Raw genomic sequence first — 16,870 nt, 5'->3', positions numbered from 1 at the left:
AAAGAAAAAGGATGTGTCGGCTGCTGAGAAGCAACAAATTGTGGAGTGTTTAGGTCAAGGCATGACTACAATCAACATTGTGCGATGATCAGGATGAAGTGTCTTGGCAATCAAGAAGTATGTAGCTGATTCACAGTACACACGTGTGCGTGCTGATAAGGGCAAATTGAGGACTCTTTCCTACAGGCAATTACGTCAGGTTGAAAGAGCAGCGGCAAAAAAGCCTTGTCATAGCAGCAGACAAGTTTTTGAAGCTGCTTGTGCCTCCAACGTCCCCTGAACAACAAGATGCAGGGTCCTTCAGAGGTTTGCAGCTGTGCATACGCCATCCTGTCGACATCCTCTATCCACTTCACACAAGCAGAAACGGCTCCAGTGGGCCAAACATTACATGAAGACTGATTTCAAAACTGTTTTGTTCACGGATGAGTGCCGTGCAGCGCTCGATGGTCCAGATGAATGGAGTGGAGGATGGCTGGTTGATGGACACCCCACGCAAACACGGCTACAGCGCCAACAAGGAGGAGGTGGAGTAATGTTTTGGGCTGGAATCATGGGGAGAGAGATTGTCGGCCCCTTTAGGATCCCTGAAGGCGCTAAAGATGAACTCCATAATGTATGTGGATTTTCTCAAACAGCACTTCCTGCCATGGTTCAAGAAGAAGAACCGTGTATTTCACAGCAAGATCATTTTTCTGCATGATAATGCACCATCTCATGCTGCACATAAAACATCTGCATCTCTGGCTGATATGGGCATAAAAGGGGACAAACTTATGGTGTGACCCCCATGCTCCCCTGACCTCTACCCCATTCAGAACCTTTGGAGCATTATTAAAAGGAGTGTCTATGATGGCGGGAGGCAGTTCACATCTAAGCAACAGCTCTTGGAGGGTATTCTGTCCTCATGCAAAACAATTGAAGCAGAAACCATCCAAAACCTGACAAATTCAATGGACGAGAGAGTTCAGAAGCTCCTTTCGAACAAGGGGTCCTATGTGAAAATGTAACATCACCTAGAATAAAGTTTTGAGTTGAAAACTGTTTGATTTCAGTTTCTAACAACCTGCTAATGCTTATAATTTCAAAAATGACCATTTTTTTGGTCTTTATTAAAATGAAAAGGTTGATCGAAAAGTTTGGGGGATCTAAGAGTGTGGCAACCCAGTAGTCATGATTACTTCGAATTCTGACAATATGAGGGTCATGCTGCAGGTAGTGCAGCAAGAAGGCACTTATGTGTCTTGCGCATCTCGGAGCCCCAAAATTATTTTCCGGGCTAGATGCAGCTAAAAATTATTTTTAATTTTAAATCTGGTGAAGCTTATTATAGATGGCCTAATAGGATCAGTGCTGCACACTGCTACAAAGCCCAAATTATTTTCCAGTCAAGATACAGATAAACATGATTAGTAATTTGAAAGCTTAAAACGGTTGGTAGGGTGATTTTAACCAATCATCAAGCTTTTACTCTCCCCAGGATGACACAGGGGTAGAAAAGTCGTTTCGGATCCATGATTTGTTCATCTTTATGAACGTGAGTCTGTCTACATTATCAGTGGAGAGCCGCGTGCGCTTATCTGTCAGCACACCACCAGCAGTGCTGAACACACGTTCAGACAGAACGCTGGCTGCGGGGCATGACAAGATCTCCAAGGCGTAAGTGGCTAGCTCCGGCCATTTATCCAGATTGGAAGCCCAAAAAGAGCAAGGGTCCAGTGACACAGTCGTGGCTTCAATGTTTACTTGGAGATACTCCTGTACCATCGTCTCTAGGCGTTGACTATGTGTCAGACTTCTTGTCTCCTCTGGCCTTGCAAAGGATGGGCTAAAAAAGTGGTGAAATGATTCCGCAAAATTGATGTTACCAGCAGATACTGTGGTTCTGTTACGGTTTGAGTGCTGAACACTTGACGGTCCCACGGTTGGCAAGTTGGAACTGTGAGATTCACTACGTGCACCACTGGTATTTTGTGGAAAAGCACATGTAAGATTCTGCAACAGTCTCTGCTGATACTCCTGCATGCGTGCATCCCTTTCTATGGCAGGAATAATTTCTGCAAATTTACTTTTGTACCGGGGATCTAACAGTGTGGCAACCCAGTAGTCAGGATTATTTCTAATTCTCACAATTCGAGGGTCATGTTGCAGGTAGTGCAGCAAGAAGGCACTCATGTGTGTTGCGCATCCAGGAGCACCAAGTCCCTGTTGTGTTGGTGGCGAGGTAACAATCATGCTTCCTTCCTCTGTCCTCTCCCCCCAACCTCGCACAACAGAAATGTGATCAAGGTCTCCCTCATCTGATGAGTCTTCCATCAGTTCGTCCTCCACTTCTTCCTGGGCTCCTGCACCTTCCTCACTAGTTTGGCTGCTACCATGCGCCCTGGTAAAATCATCTCCCCCACCCTCACATGCCTGCCGCCCTGGTGCTGCCGACCGTCTGGACCTTGCAGATGTTAGCCCTTCCGCATACAACTCCTCCTCCTCTACTTCCTCCACCTCCTCTTGTGCCACCACCTGACTCCGAATTCTGTTTAACATGTGCTCCAGCATGTAAATCACCGGAATAGTCATGCTGATAATGGCATCGTCAGCACTAAACATCTTCATCGCCATTTCAAAACTGTGAAGAAGGGTGCATAGGTCCGTGATCTGAGACCACTCCTCCAGCGTGATTTGCCCCACCTCTGAATCTCGTTGGCCCAGGCTATACGTCAGAACGTATTGCACCAGGGCTTGTCGGTGCTGCCACAGTCGCTGCAACATGTGCAGAGTTGAATTCCACCGGGTAGGCACATCGCATTTTAGCCGGTGAAGTGGCAGGCCCAACGACTTCTGTAGAGATGTAAGTCGCTGAGCTGCGGGATGCGAACGGCGGAAGTGAGCACACAGCGACCGTGCCCTCTGCAGAAGGCCATCTAGTCTGGGATAGTGGGCTAAAAATTGCTGGACAACCAGGTTCAACACGTGAGCCATACAAGGCACGTGTGTGACATTGCCCCGGCGAAGGGCCGCACCCAGGTTTGCAGCATTGTCGCACACGGCCTTCCCTGGTTTCAGGTCCAGTGGAGACAACCATTCATGAAATTGGTTCTCCAGAGCTGACCACAACTCCTCAGCTGTGTGACTCACATTTCCCAGACATTTCAATGTAAAAACCGCCTGATGACGTTGAGCCCTACTGCCAGCATAGTAAGGAGGTGTGCAGGATCCCTTCTGCGCAGTTAGAAAGCTTGTGGCATGACCAGACAGGCTTTGGGTGCAGGTGGAAGACCGAGAGGAGGTTGAGGAGGCAGAAGCAGTGGAGGAAAAATGACATAAAGAGGATTGACGCACAACTCGTGGGGACGGCAAGACTTGGACAGCAGCCCCTTGTCCTGCTGTCACCATAGTTACCCAGTGCCCAGTCAGCGACATGTAACGCCCCTGTCCATGCCTACTCGTCCAAGTGTCTGTGGTGAAATGCACCCTGTCACACACAGAGTTTCTCAAAGAAGCGGTGATGTTGTGTGCGACATGCTGGTGGAGCGCAGGCACACCTTTCTTTGAGAAGTAGTGCCGACTGGGCATCTGGTACTGGGGCACTGCGACGGACATAAGGTCTCGAAAATCCTCTGTGTCCACCAGGCGGAAAGGCAGCATTTCTGTAGCCAAGAGCTTGCAGATGGTGAAATTCAACCTCTTAGCTTTCTCATGGCTAGGAGGAAATGGTCTTTTACTTGTCCACATCTGAGGGACCGAGGGCTGGCTATTGTGCTTAGACGGGGTTGATAAGGGTGTCCCCGGCAAACTGCCGGTCTGTGAGGAAGATGCAGGCGGACATGTTAGGTTGCCTTGATCCAAAGGTGGTGCTATCGATGTCGGACAGCGCTCAAGACCAGCTGGTGTTACCACCTCCAAAGAAAATGATGACCTGCCAATCACGCTGGCTGTTGCGGGTAAAGAGGTGGCAGGTCTGCGCCCCAAAACAGGTGTGACTGCTGTCCCCCCAGTCACAGAGGATGAAGAGGCCGCGGATGCACAAGATATGGCAGACGGTGGTTGGCCCGGCCGGCTAGACCGCATTGTAGCACACTGAGCTTCCCACTGCAACTTATGCTTCATGTCCATGTGCCGGTTCATGCATGAAGTACTCAAACTATGTATTTTTTGGCCTCTACTTAGCTTTTGCTGACAAATGTTACAGATAACACGAGTTGGGTCATCTTTATCGATCTGAAAAAATGCCCAGGCTATGCAAGGCTTAGCACCCATGCGACCTGAAGAGCCACCACGACTTGTGGTGAGAGGCAGAGTTGTGTTTGAGGATGCAGTTGTTGACGTGCTTCCAGTACTACGTCTCTGTCCAGGAAGGCGCAACCTGACCTCGTCGTCACTAGCATCTTCCTCCACCTCCTCTGCTGACCTCATCTCTTGGCTGACTGTGGGTTGACATTAAGTGGGATCTCCGGCCTCATCATCATCACCCTGTGCGTTATCACACCCGTCGTCCTCAGAGCCAACCTGTTCCTGCCCTGACAAAAAACTAAAGTTGTCGCTCCAATCAGGTATTTGAGTCTTATCATCGTCTTCCTCATTGTCTCCACCAACAGGAGTTACAGTTTGGGAATGAGGGTCTACATTATGGTCAGAACCTTCTGCGTCTGGTCCTGGATCCGACTCATAAAGATTCTGGGCATCAGTGCAGATCATTTCCTCGTCTGGATTCACAGAAGTGCTGGAGTCGACCTCTGATTCCCAGGCTATAGTATGAGTAAACAGCTCTGCAGACTCAACCATCTGTTCTACCTCATACTCAGACGGGCAGCTGGAGATTTGGGAGCTGTGAGGAAGCAAGTGCGATTTGGGTGACACCTTTGAGGACTGGAGTATTTGTGATGTTGAAGTTGATGTGGAGGAGAGCCCACTTAAAGGAGCACTTGATATCCGTTGAAGCACCTGCTGTTTTTGTGCCTCATCTGGAATTTGTAGCGATTGGCGTGGCCGTAAGAAAGGGATCTTATCACATTGTCCGCTAAAAGAAGTAGACATTTTAGTTTGGCTGGAAGATGGTCTTTCTTCTGCACCTACTAATTCACAACTCTGGAGTTGTTTGCACAAAAAAACAATGGATGGTAACCGAGCAGAGCTGAGTGGCCAAACTGTGGTATTAGGCCAAAACTATTGGCTGGGTTAGATGCAGAAAAAAATTATTTTTAATTTGCAACCTGATGGAGGTCAGTATAGATGGACTAATAGACCAAGTCCCACACACCGCTAGAAGCCCAAATATTTTTTCAGAGCTAGATGCAGAAAATTTTTTTATTCAATTTGCAACCTGATGGAGGTCAGTATAGATGGACTAATAGACCAAGTCCCACACACTGCTAGAAGCCCAAATATTTTTTCAGAGCTAGATGCAGAAAAAAATTATTTTTAATTTGCAACCTGATGGAGGTCAGTATAGATGGACTAATAGACCAAGTCCCACACACTGCTAGAAGCCCAAATATTTTTTCAGAGCTAGATGCAGAAAAAAATTATTTTTAATTTGCAACCTGATGGAGGTCAGTATAGATGGACTAATAGAACAAGTCCCACACACCGCTAGAAGCCCAAATATTTTTTCAGAGCTAGATGCAGAAAAAAATTATATTCAATTTGCAACCTGCTGGAGGTCAGTATAGAAGGACTAATAGAACAAGTGCCACACACTGCTAGAAGCCCAAATATTTTTTCAGAGCTAAATGAAGAAAAAAATTATTTTTAATTTGCAACCTGATGGAGGTCAGTATAGATGGACTAATAGACCAAGTCCCACACACTGCTAGAAGCCCAAATATTTTTTCAGAGCTAGATGCAGAAAAAAATTATATTCAGTTTGCAACCTGATGGAGGTCAGTATAGATGGACTAATAGAATGATGCTATGCCCAAAAGATTTTACTTCACTAGGTGCAGTAAAAAAATTGGTATTCTATACACAGGTGGTATATCTTGCAACACAGATAGGCTACTCCACTGACTAACACACTCTGCAATAGGCCAAAAAGGATTAGCTTTGCTAGATTCAGCCAAATGCTGTGAAAAAAAACTTGCACAGCACTGGCACAGACCTGCCTGGCAAAAACTGATAGGAACTGATGTAACCTAGTCCTGAAAAGGACTCCAATTACAATTAGTCTTTACTCCCACAATCTATCTATTTAAGAGCACAGACCTGCCTGATAAAAGTCGTAGGAAATGTTGTAACCTAGTCCTTAAAAGGACTGCAATCACAACTATTCCCTACTCCCAAGCTATCTGTATATTTGTGCGAAAATTGGCTTGAAATTAACAAGGTATAGCGCACACAGCAACAGCGGTGCCATCTAACACGCAGCTGCAGCAGTGAGAAAATGGTGGCGACGGGGAAAATGGCTTGGTCTTATAGGGCAAGGACATGTGACATACACTGCCAATCACACATGCCCTTGCTTGTGTGAAAATAAGCACTTCGCTCCGTGTGTGCGCTGCTGATAGGCTGACAGATTGCACCTCCCCACTGCAAATGCGGGAAAGAGAAAAAAAAATGGAGATCTTCATTGTTCCTGCAGAGATCCATCCCCTGCCCCTCCCCCCACCCCGCTGTACACTCAAACTGCGTATTAACATTAATTTTCATCATTACTGAGAAAAAATCCAGTTATGATTTTGGTGCACGAACAGTTATCGAACATAACCTCGAACAGCCGAATTTTTCTCAAATTGTTCGTGTTCGCCGACCGGCTCGAACACCGCCCAAAACAGCTCGAATTTGAGATTGGCGAACAGTTCGAGTAGAACAACGCTCATCTCTACTGCTTAGGCCAACAGTGTACAGGAGACCCAGTTGCTATAAATGGAAAAAACAGTTTAGTTAAGGCCCTCTGACCTCCATGTCACTTCCAAGGGGCAATGGAGTTCCTCGAAATTTATGGTAGGCATTGCACTTACTGTATTCCCTATAACTGTGTAGCCGAACAGCTCCTTTTGGAACAGAAACATATCCTACAAGACATGTGTGGTTGACTGGCCTGATATTGATGTGAATGTTCCCTGTTCCTCCTGCTCTTTCTCCTTTGCCACCATCTCATCCATCATTCATCACCTGAAGCTTTGTTTTAACGAGAGTCAAAGAACTGGGATAGTAGCAGGAAAACATCCAGCAATCCTCGGAGGAGGTAGGATATGCTCCAAAACACTGACCACCTCAGGCCTTGCCGCTACTAAATACATGGGCTTGCATTCCAAGGAACAGAAAGCTAAGGAGATGGATGCCCTCATGATCATGAATAATTTACTCATTGTGTATGAGGCCGACCACTGCTGCTGTCTACCTACTGAACTTTGTGTTGAAGCCTGATTGACCCAGGACCCGCAATCCTCTATGTCTGGAGGACGTGTTGCATCTCAGTGTCCAACTGTGTCCCGGCTTCCACAATATTAACCCAGTGTGAAGGCGTCAGTTAGATGGACCATCCCTGGCCACATTCACTTGTCCACGTGTTTGTGGTTAGGCTGTCCTTCCCAATAAATGCACTGGGGAGGGCACAGATAATGTTTTTGTATGTGCGCTTGTGTGTTAGGTGCATCGGGACAAATAGGGGCGGCTGGGTACCGTTTATGGACACCCGGCTGCCCCCAGGCGGCAGGGGAATGGGTGTGGGCACCCGGCCGTAGGGCAGCTGGGTACCAAGTATGGACACCCGGCCGCCCCCTGGCGGCTGGGGACCAAGCGTGGACACCCAGCCGCCGGGTGGCTGGGGACTGAGTATAGATACCAGGTCGCCGACGCAGCCATGACGTGGTGGCCAGATTCAGCCTCCACATGCCTAATAGACCCAATTTCAAGTGCAAGCAAGCAAGCAGTATGGTATTGCAGCCAGGGGGTTGGTGGGTGGCAGGCTGCATACTTGCGCTTGCATTGCAAGGAATGGGGGAGGTACAATTGAACACTGCCCTGGGACAAGGACTTGAATAGGGATAGTTGCAAGTCTGCATCTTCTGATGCGGCAAGGATCACTTCTGATGGGCACACTTTTAGGCAGTGACCTGGGTGTCAGAGATGCTTCCAGGGGTCATCCCCATGCTGTTCCCATGTCTTTTCAGCACTGTATGAATGTGACACACAGCACATGGCAAGATAAGTTTGTAAAATGTTAAAATGACATTTCCCGGTGAATGCATTTGTCACGGTTGAAAGCAATACAAAAGTGCAAAAACGCATAAAAAATGCTACTTGTGAACATAGCCCATGGTTTGGAGGAATATTTTTGCCACCTCTGCTGATGCTGGCCTGGCAGGTGGTACAAATGGCCATTTCGGGGTTATTGGCAATGTCTTTAAAAAACCAATCATTCTCGGGAAGACCTAACAGTTGTACTGGCAACTTCCTTCGTGTTGGTGTCACGGGAAACGGTTGCCTGCCTTCTATCTGCGGCCACCAAACTGCTTCTTCCTGCCTGTTGGGGTGCTCTGCCTCCCTCCCCTTGTGGACTGCTGTCCTCGCTCTACATGTCATCCTACCAGGTTGGGTCAGTTACTATATCATCCACCACCTCATCTTCCACTTCCACACCCTGGTCCTCCTCCTGACTTTCTGGCAATTGTGTCTCATCATTGTCCACTTCTTGTGACACTTTCCCATCATCATCTTCATGTGACTGTGGCTGCTCAAATATTTGGGCATTGCTTCATATGATCTCATCTTGCCCTGCTTCAAGTGGACTGGGCGGAAGGTCTGAATCTATAAATGGAAAAGTGAACATCTCTTTGTAGTGTCCAAGTGTGGGATCAGTTGTCTGGGGGCACTCGGCATGGTGGGAGGAAGGAGGTTCAGGGTGAGGAATATGCGGTCCAGACTCACAGCTACCGAGACTTGACCGTGTGGAAGACAGGGTGGTTGGTAGTGGTGGTGGCTAAGTGACTTAAAGCATTATCTGCTATCCAACCAATAACCTTTTCACACTGCTCTGAGTTCAATAGTGGTGTTCTGCAGTCCCCTATTAATTGGGACAGGAAGGTCGAGCGAGAAGATGTGGGTGTTTGTTTTGGCACAATTTCAGCTTGCCCATGGCCTCGGCCTCTGCATGCACCATCACCATATGTCCAGTTCCCTGTCCCTTGCCACATGCCTTACCCATTTTAAATAGAGGACAATATCTTCAACACTCAGTACAAATGGCTGAATTTGGAGCGAACTTACATGTGATCCATGTGATGTACAAACCACCGTTTTAAATAGCTGGATTTTTAGCTCTGTAATATGGAAAGGACCTGGCTGTATTTTACAGTGCCAACAAGCAAATGGCACAGAAAAACGGTATTTTCTGGATTGCTTTTTAATCAAATAATGAGGATTAAGATCCAAAAAAAAATTATTCCTGGCCCCTGAGACCTGGGTCTATGTCTAGAAATATCTAACAGCAGCAGCAGACAAAACTGGAATGGAGCCTCTGGTGCTATATACACTGCCTGCCTGATATCTCTGCAGATGGATTAGTCCTCAGAAGGACTGTTTGTTGAGATGGATATGTGTCTCTAATATAGTTTGATATACCTACACTAACTGGAAACAAGAAAATCTCTACCTAGCTTAGCAGCACCTCTCCCTACACTGTCTGATTCTGGAGTGACTGTGACAAGTATGGCAGCGCCAGGTCTGATATAGACCTGATGTCGCTGTGCAGCCAGCCAATCACTGTAATGCCACAACCTACATGGCTGCAGCATTACAGTGAGTGGCAGACAATCCCTGCATGTTCATTTGCTCTGTAAAGAGCGCCAAACATGCAAGGAGGGGAACCGAGCTCCCGCCGAGCAACCCCGGAAATACTCAGCGAGCGCCGAGCATCTCGAGCAGTTAGATGCTCGGGTGAGCACCGAGCAGTGTGATGCTCGGGCGAACACCGAGCAGTAGCGAACATGCTCACTCATCACTAATAGGAAAATAAAAATGCAATAGTATATAGAATCTCATATATATGCACCAGTGCAATATGCATTTAGTGCTGTAAACAAACAGACTTCAGAATATGGGTTATGGTACCAGCTTGATTCGATCTGCTTATCAGAGGGTTAAAATTAAACATATTTTAACCCTCTCATAAGCAGGTTTGCATTCTGACCCGATCTGCTGTCAATTACCAGTATGGTCAAAGAAGAGATACCAGTGAATGTACACTGGGTACGGAAAGTATTCAGACCGCTTTAAATTTTTCACTGTTTGTTTCATTGCAGCCATTTGGTAAATTCTAAAAAGTTCATTTTTTTCTCATTAAAGTACACTCTGCACCCCATCTTGACTGGAAAAAAAAACAGAAATGTAGAAATTTTTGCAAATTTATTAAAAAAGAAAATCTGAAATATCACAAGGTCATAAGTATTCAGACCTTTTGCTCAGTATTGAGTAGAAACACCCTTTTGAGCTTGAACAGCCATAAGTCATCTTGGGAATGATGCAATAAGTTTTTCATACCTAGATGTGGGGATCCTCTGCCATTCTTCCTTGCAGATCCTCTTCAGTGCCGTCAAGCTGGATGGTGAACATTGGTGGACAGGTATTTTCAGGTCTCTCCAGAGATGCTCTATTGGGTTTAGGTCAGGGCTCTAGCAGGGCCAGTCAAGAATGGTCACAGAGTTGTTTTGAAGCCACTCTTTTGTTATTTTAGCTGTGTGCTTAGGGTAATTGTCTTGCTGGAAGGTAAACCTATGACCAAGTCTGAGGTCCAGAACACTCTGGAAGAAGTTTTCATCTAGATTATCACTGTACTTGGCCGCATTCATGTTTCCTCCAATTGCAACCAGTTGTCCTGTCCCTGCAACTGAAAAACACCCCCATAGCATGATGCTGCCACCACCATATTTTACTGTTGGGATTGTATTGGGCAAGTGATGAGCAGTGCCTGGTTTTCTCCACACATACAGCTTAAAATGATCACCAAAAGTTCTATCTTCGTCTCATCAAACCAGAGAATCTTATTTCTCATAGTCGGGGAGCCCTTCATGTATTTTTGAGCAAACTCTATGAAGACTTTCATATGTCTTGCACTGAGGAGAGGCTTCTGTCGGGCCATTCTGCCATAAAGGCCTGACTGGTGGAGGGCTGCAGTGATAATTGACTTTGTAGAACTTTCTCCCATCTCCCTACTGCATCTCTGGAGCTCAGCCACTGTGATCTTGGGGTTCTTCTTTACCTCTCTCACCAAGGCTCTTCTCCCACGATTGCTCAGTTTGGCTGAACGGCCAGGTCTAAGAAGACTTCTGGTGATCCCAAACTTCTTCCATTTAAGGATTATGGAGGCCACTGTGCTCTTAGGAACCTTGAGTAATGCAGAAATTCTTTTGTAACCTTGGCCAGATCTGTGCCTTGCCACAATTTTGTCTCTGAGCTCCTTGGGCAGTTCCTTTGAGCTCAAGATCCTAATTTGGGCTGAAATGCACTGTGAACTGTGAGGTCTTATATAGACAGGTGTGTGCCTTTCTAAATCAAGTCCTATCAGTTTAATTAAACAGAGCTGGACTCCAATGAATGAGAAGAACCATCTCAAGGAGGATCACAAGTAAATGGACAGCATGTGACTTAAATATGAGTGTCTGAGCAAAGGGCATGAATACTTATGACCATGTGATATTTCAGTATTTCTTTTTTAATAAATTTTCAAAAATTTCTACATTTCTGTTTTTTCCAGTCAAGATGGGGTGCAGAGTGTACTTTAATGAGAAAAAAAATGAACTTTTTAGAATTTACCAAATGGCTGCAATGAAACAAAGAGTGAAAAATTTAAAGGGGTCTGAATACTTTCCGTACCCACTGTATGCTTAATGTGTGATGGTACTGTATGCCTTTGAGGTGTTTTTGTTGCTCTTTCTATATAAAGCCATAATATTTATATCTTTATTAACACCTTATGCATGTATATTGAGCAGGGTCTAATTCTAGCTACAGGCTCCGGGGCTATTAATTATCAATTTTTTCATAGGCCATGGATAAAGATCCATTTCCATTTATTCCCCCGGATTTTATATATACTCATGCACCTCATAGAAATAAGGATACTGGGGAAATATATGGGTTTCTCTAACTCCACCTCTGTTAGGGAATCTAGGCACCTTATTAATAGGTATTTATTGCAGTATACACCTTTCTTATAATTAGGGTTTATGAGTTAAATGCCTTATTTAACACATTATTAATAGGTATTAATGTTTTTTTATATGTATTTAGTTGGTATTTATTGCACTATGCACTTTTCTTATAATGGTGGGATTATGAGTTTAATGTCTTATTTAACATGAAAATAGTATTGCATTATTAAGGTACTTTGACATAACATCTAGTCTATATATATATTTGCTATCTTAATCAGGCATACATTATTTGGAATATACATCCCTATAGTAACCATTCTACAACATCGCGGTATTCTATTGCGTTTCCATGACTGGCTGTGCGCATGCGCCTCTGCCATATCCCTTCTGACCTCCAGAAATGCCGACCATATGATTGCTATGCGTTCCAGTATGCAGTTCACGGCGCACTTCCTGTGAGGCCCCATTTGTTCTAAGGGACGGATTGGGAAGTAGATGCGCCGCCTACTCCAGCCATGCGACCGAAAACGAACGCATTAGCATTATGACGTATAAGTTCCATATAGGACAATAACGTGTATATATTCCCAGCACCTATCTGAATAGACACCCCCCCGGAAGAAGCGTTGGCGAAACGGCGTTGGGGTGTGGAGGGCACTGTATCTGTGTGGCAGCTGATTCACTAGGTAACTTTACCTTTATTATAGTATAGTGTTTATTTATTGGTACCACTTTTCTTGGGCCTTTTCTGTTGCTGGCTATATTGTTTCAAAAGTTCCCATTACCACTGTGCCTATAGTATTATGCACCATAAATGTGGTTTATTGTATAGAATGCATGACATGTCATATGCATTATACAACAAGGAAGTTAAAGAAACGTATTGCTGAACATCTTGCCAATATTAACAACAAAAACGGGTCCTATTCTGGTGCGGTTTAAGCATTTTGTAACCCCACAATATGGAGATACCCCACATTTCACTTTCTATGAGATCAAAAAAGTCATATATGCTAAGAGTGGGGTTAGTTAGCTGAAACATCTTGGCCTGTGAGAAGCTTTTTGGACTCTTACCCTTAATACTAAATATCACCATGACATGAATTATAAAAATTATCTTTTCTTCATTTATTAGTTCTTAATTTATTATTTGGTATCTTTCATGATTTACTTTATGTATATAATTGTTGGTATCATTATTGCACTGTTCCCTCACTGATTAATATGCACTTTGTTTCCATTCAATTTCCCCCTTTCCCTTGTTTCTTCTGCTGTGCCTCACTAGCAAGATTTGGCACTCACCATTTCATAATTCTCAACCACTCATCTGAATCAACTAGTATGGTAAGCTTCATCCTTTTGGTATTTACATCCTTAGTAATGTCAAAAGTGACCTCATCATAGTAAGAATGAAAACCTGTACTATCCAATAGCCCTTTTAATAACAGAGAGCACTGATGGACTTTTCATGCTTTTTAAATAAAAAAACAAAAAGTTTTTAAAAAAGGAAAAAAAGGAAAAAGGCCAAAATTATCCTTCTTAGTCATTTGTGATCATACAGATCTTTCTTTGCAAAACACTAACTCATACTGTCGGTGTTGCTATCAGAGGTGACATCATCCTGCTGTGACTGAGGCGAGTAATGTGCCAGAGAATAAATAATACCCACCACTTCCTTCACATAAATATGATTGCAGGAGGCAAAGATGACCAATTGTTAACTGTATTTCGTAGTATAAGTGTGACATGTACAGTTGTAAAGGTGTGCAGAAAAGACATGCAAAGTTATATGTCTACATTTTTAATATTTTTTTTTCAAATTTTTTAACAAAATCAAACCCCATTCCCAAAAGTTATGTCATAAGAAATGCTGAGTTGGTACACATACAAAAAGCTAGTACCTGTAATAGGGTGATGTATTGGTGTGGAATGCACAGATTTAAAATTTGATTAGTAGAAGCGATGTGTAAAAAAATGTTTGTAACATGCACTTTTCGTGAGATAGACAATTGCAGTTAATTGTCTGAATTTTGGATAACGTTGCAAAAGAAATGCAAAAACACATAATGAGTTGCTTGTTACTAGCAATCACATCGTTTCTGATTGATTTTAGAACATTGATTTTAGATTTTTTTTTTTTTGGAAAAAATATTACTGATGCTTTCTAGTGCATTATAACTGAAGAAAAAAAAATGTGTAATTTTAATTCAAGTGCAACTGCTGAGATGCCAGGCTAATCATATCACTGATCAATCACACTGCCGATGCTGGCATCTACCCTATTTCTTTCTTCTTAACTATTCAAAATCTATATTATGAACAGACTACTGCTATCATGTTCTTCACTGTGGAAGTTGTACAACACATTACTACTTGGATTATTTGTCCAATGTTTTAAGGCTTTATCTTCTCATCTCTATTGCTGAGCTGTGAGCTCTGATATTCTCTCACTATTCTAAATCATACTAAAATGGCTACTGTTTCCCAGCCTATATTATAATATAGGATATATTAGACCCTCCAGATTAGCTGTGCAATCCCAGGTGATGTGATAGCTACAAGTTATTATGGTGAAACTCTCGTGATTACTCCAGAGGTAATATCATCCTTTTGTGGATAATGCAATTTACTGCAAAGTACAGGGTGTCCCTAAAGTCTGAACACGTAGGCAAAAATATTCAGTTGTGCTTAAAAGTTTACATACCCCAGCAGAATTTTACTTTCTTTGCCTTGTTTCAGAGAATATGAATGATAACAATAAAACTTTTTCTCCACTCATGGTTATTGGTTGGGTGAAGCCATTTATTGTCAAACTACTGTGTTTTCTCTTTTTCAATCTTAATGACAACCAATAACATCCAAATGACCCTGATCAAATGTTCAGATACCCCAGTTCTTAATATCATGTATTGCCCCCTTTAACATCAATGACAGCTTGAATCTTTTGTGGTAGTTGTGGATGAAGTTCTTTTTTTTCTAAAAAAATAAAAAGCTGAAATTCAGGACTCTCTGAAAACTAGCCGTGTGGCTGTTTCAAGATGCACAATAAGGAGGCACTTGAAGAAAAATTTGCTGCATGGTCGCCAGAATAAAGCCATTAGTGCGCAAATGCCACAAAGTATCTCGCCTACAATATGCCAAACAGCACAGAGACAAGCCTCAAAACATTTGGAACAAATTAATTTGGAGTGATGAGACCAAAATTGAACTTTTTGCCCACAACCATAAACGTTACATTTGGAGAGAGGCCAATAAGGCCTATGATGAAAGGAGCACCATTCCTACTGTAAAGAACGGAGGTGGATCGCTAATGTTTTGGGGATGTGTGAGATACAAAGGCACAAGAAACTTGGTAAAAGTTGAAGGAAAGATGAATGCAGCGTGTTATCAGCAAATACTGGAGGCAAATTTACACTCATCAGCCTGGAAGCTGCGCATGGGACATACTTGGACGTTCCAACTTGACAACGATCCAAAACACAAGACCAAGTTGACCTGTGATTGGCTACAGCAGAACAAAGTGAAGGTTCTGGAGTGGCCATCTCAGTCTCCTGACCTCAATATCATTGAGCCACTCTGGGGAGATCTCAAGCACGCAGTTCATGCTAGAAAATAAATAACCTCATCCAAAACTACCACAAAAGACTTCAAGCTGTCATTGATATTAAAGGGTGCAATACACGGTATTAAGAACTGGGGTATGTGAACTTTTGATCAGGGTCATTTGGATGTTTTTGGTTGTCATTAAGATTTAAAAAGATAAAACACAGTAGTTTGACAATAAATGGCTTCACTTAACCAACAACCATGAGCGTAGAAAAAGTTTTTTTGTTATTTATATTCTCTGAAACAAGGCCAAGAAAGCAAAAATTCTGCCGGGGTATGTAAACTTTATTTTTAGGAAATTAATTTTATTAACATTTTATTCAATTGGAATATTAAATAACTACTTCAATATGATTTCATAAATTTGCGATACAAAGGTTGATGCGCTTTACAAAATTAAATATAGTTAATTAAACTAATTAAATTATATTTAATGAGAATTCCTTTGTGTCCAGACTTTAGGGACACTCTGTGTAATACGTTGGCTGACGTTTTTTGGCGATTCACATGCATCGAATCACAAACTGTTCTAATTTAGCAGGACTTTCACATTTCATAAAATTTTACTCAAATTCGATTTGCATTAAATGGATTCAAACATGTCTAAGTATAACTTAATAAAGTTTGCACATTCTTGACATTGTTTTGTGCTTTTCCTTAAAGGTACATTGGTTTTCTATGAAAATGAGACATATAGTATAGCAATGTAAATGATTTAGCATAATGGAGAATAAACCTCAAACGGAAAGTTTTATGGCCTACTCTAAGAATTTTAAGTTCAATCAGTAAATATCTGAATCATAAGCAAATGTCAATCAATAGCAAAAGTGTTTAGAGCCTTTTTAATTTTTTTTCACATGCTTAGCCTTGTACAAGAGTGTGGTTGTGCCTCTGTTTCTTAGTTTTATTAACTTAAAGGTGTAATCCAGTAGATAATCACTAGATTCGTGATGATCTGACCTCTAAGACCCTCACCAATCTCCAAAAGAGGGCATTTATGCCCTTGTTTAAGTAGTTGAACATGTAGTAGTTTTCATGGTACGGTACAAAATTTCCAAACACTATTGACTCACCCCCTGGGCCGTGGGGCACCCGAAACCGGGCCTCTATGCGATGCTGGGGGTAGTAGTGGAAACCCGATCCCGTGCCTCAGGGTGGTCAGACCAAACTGTGGC

Source organism: Phyllobates terribilis, unplaced genomic scaffold, assembly GCF_046119375.1.
Source record: "Phyllobates terribilis strain yellow unplaced genomic scaffold, ASM4611937v1 Scaffold_2__4_contigs__length_985480577, whole genome shotgun sequence".
Taxonomy (NCBI): domain Eukaryota; kingdom Metazoa; phylum Chordata; class Amphibia; order Anura; family Dendrobatidae; genus Phyllobates; species Phyllobates terribilis.
This window is presented reverse-complemented; position numbering follows the sequence as displayed.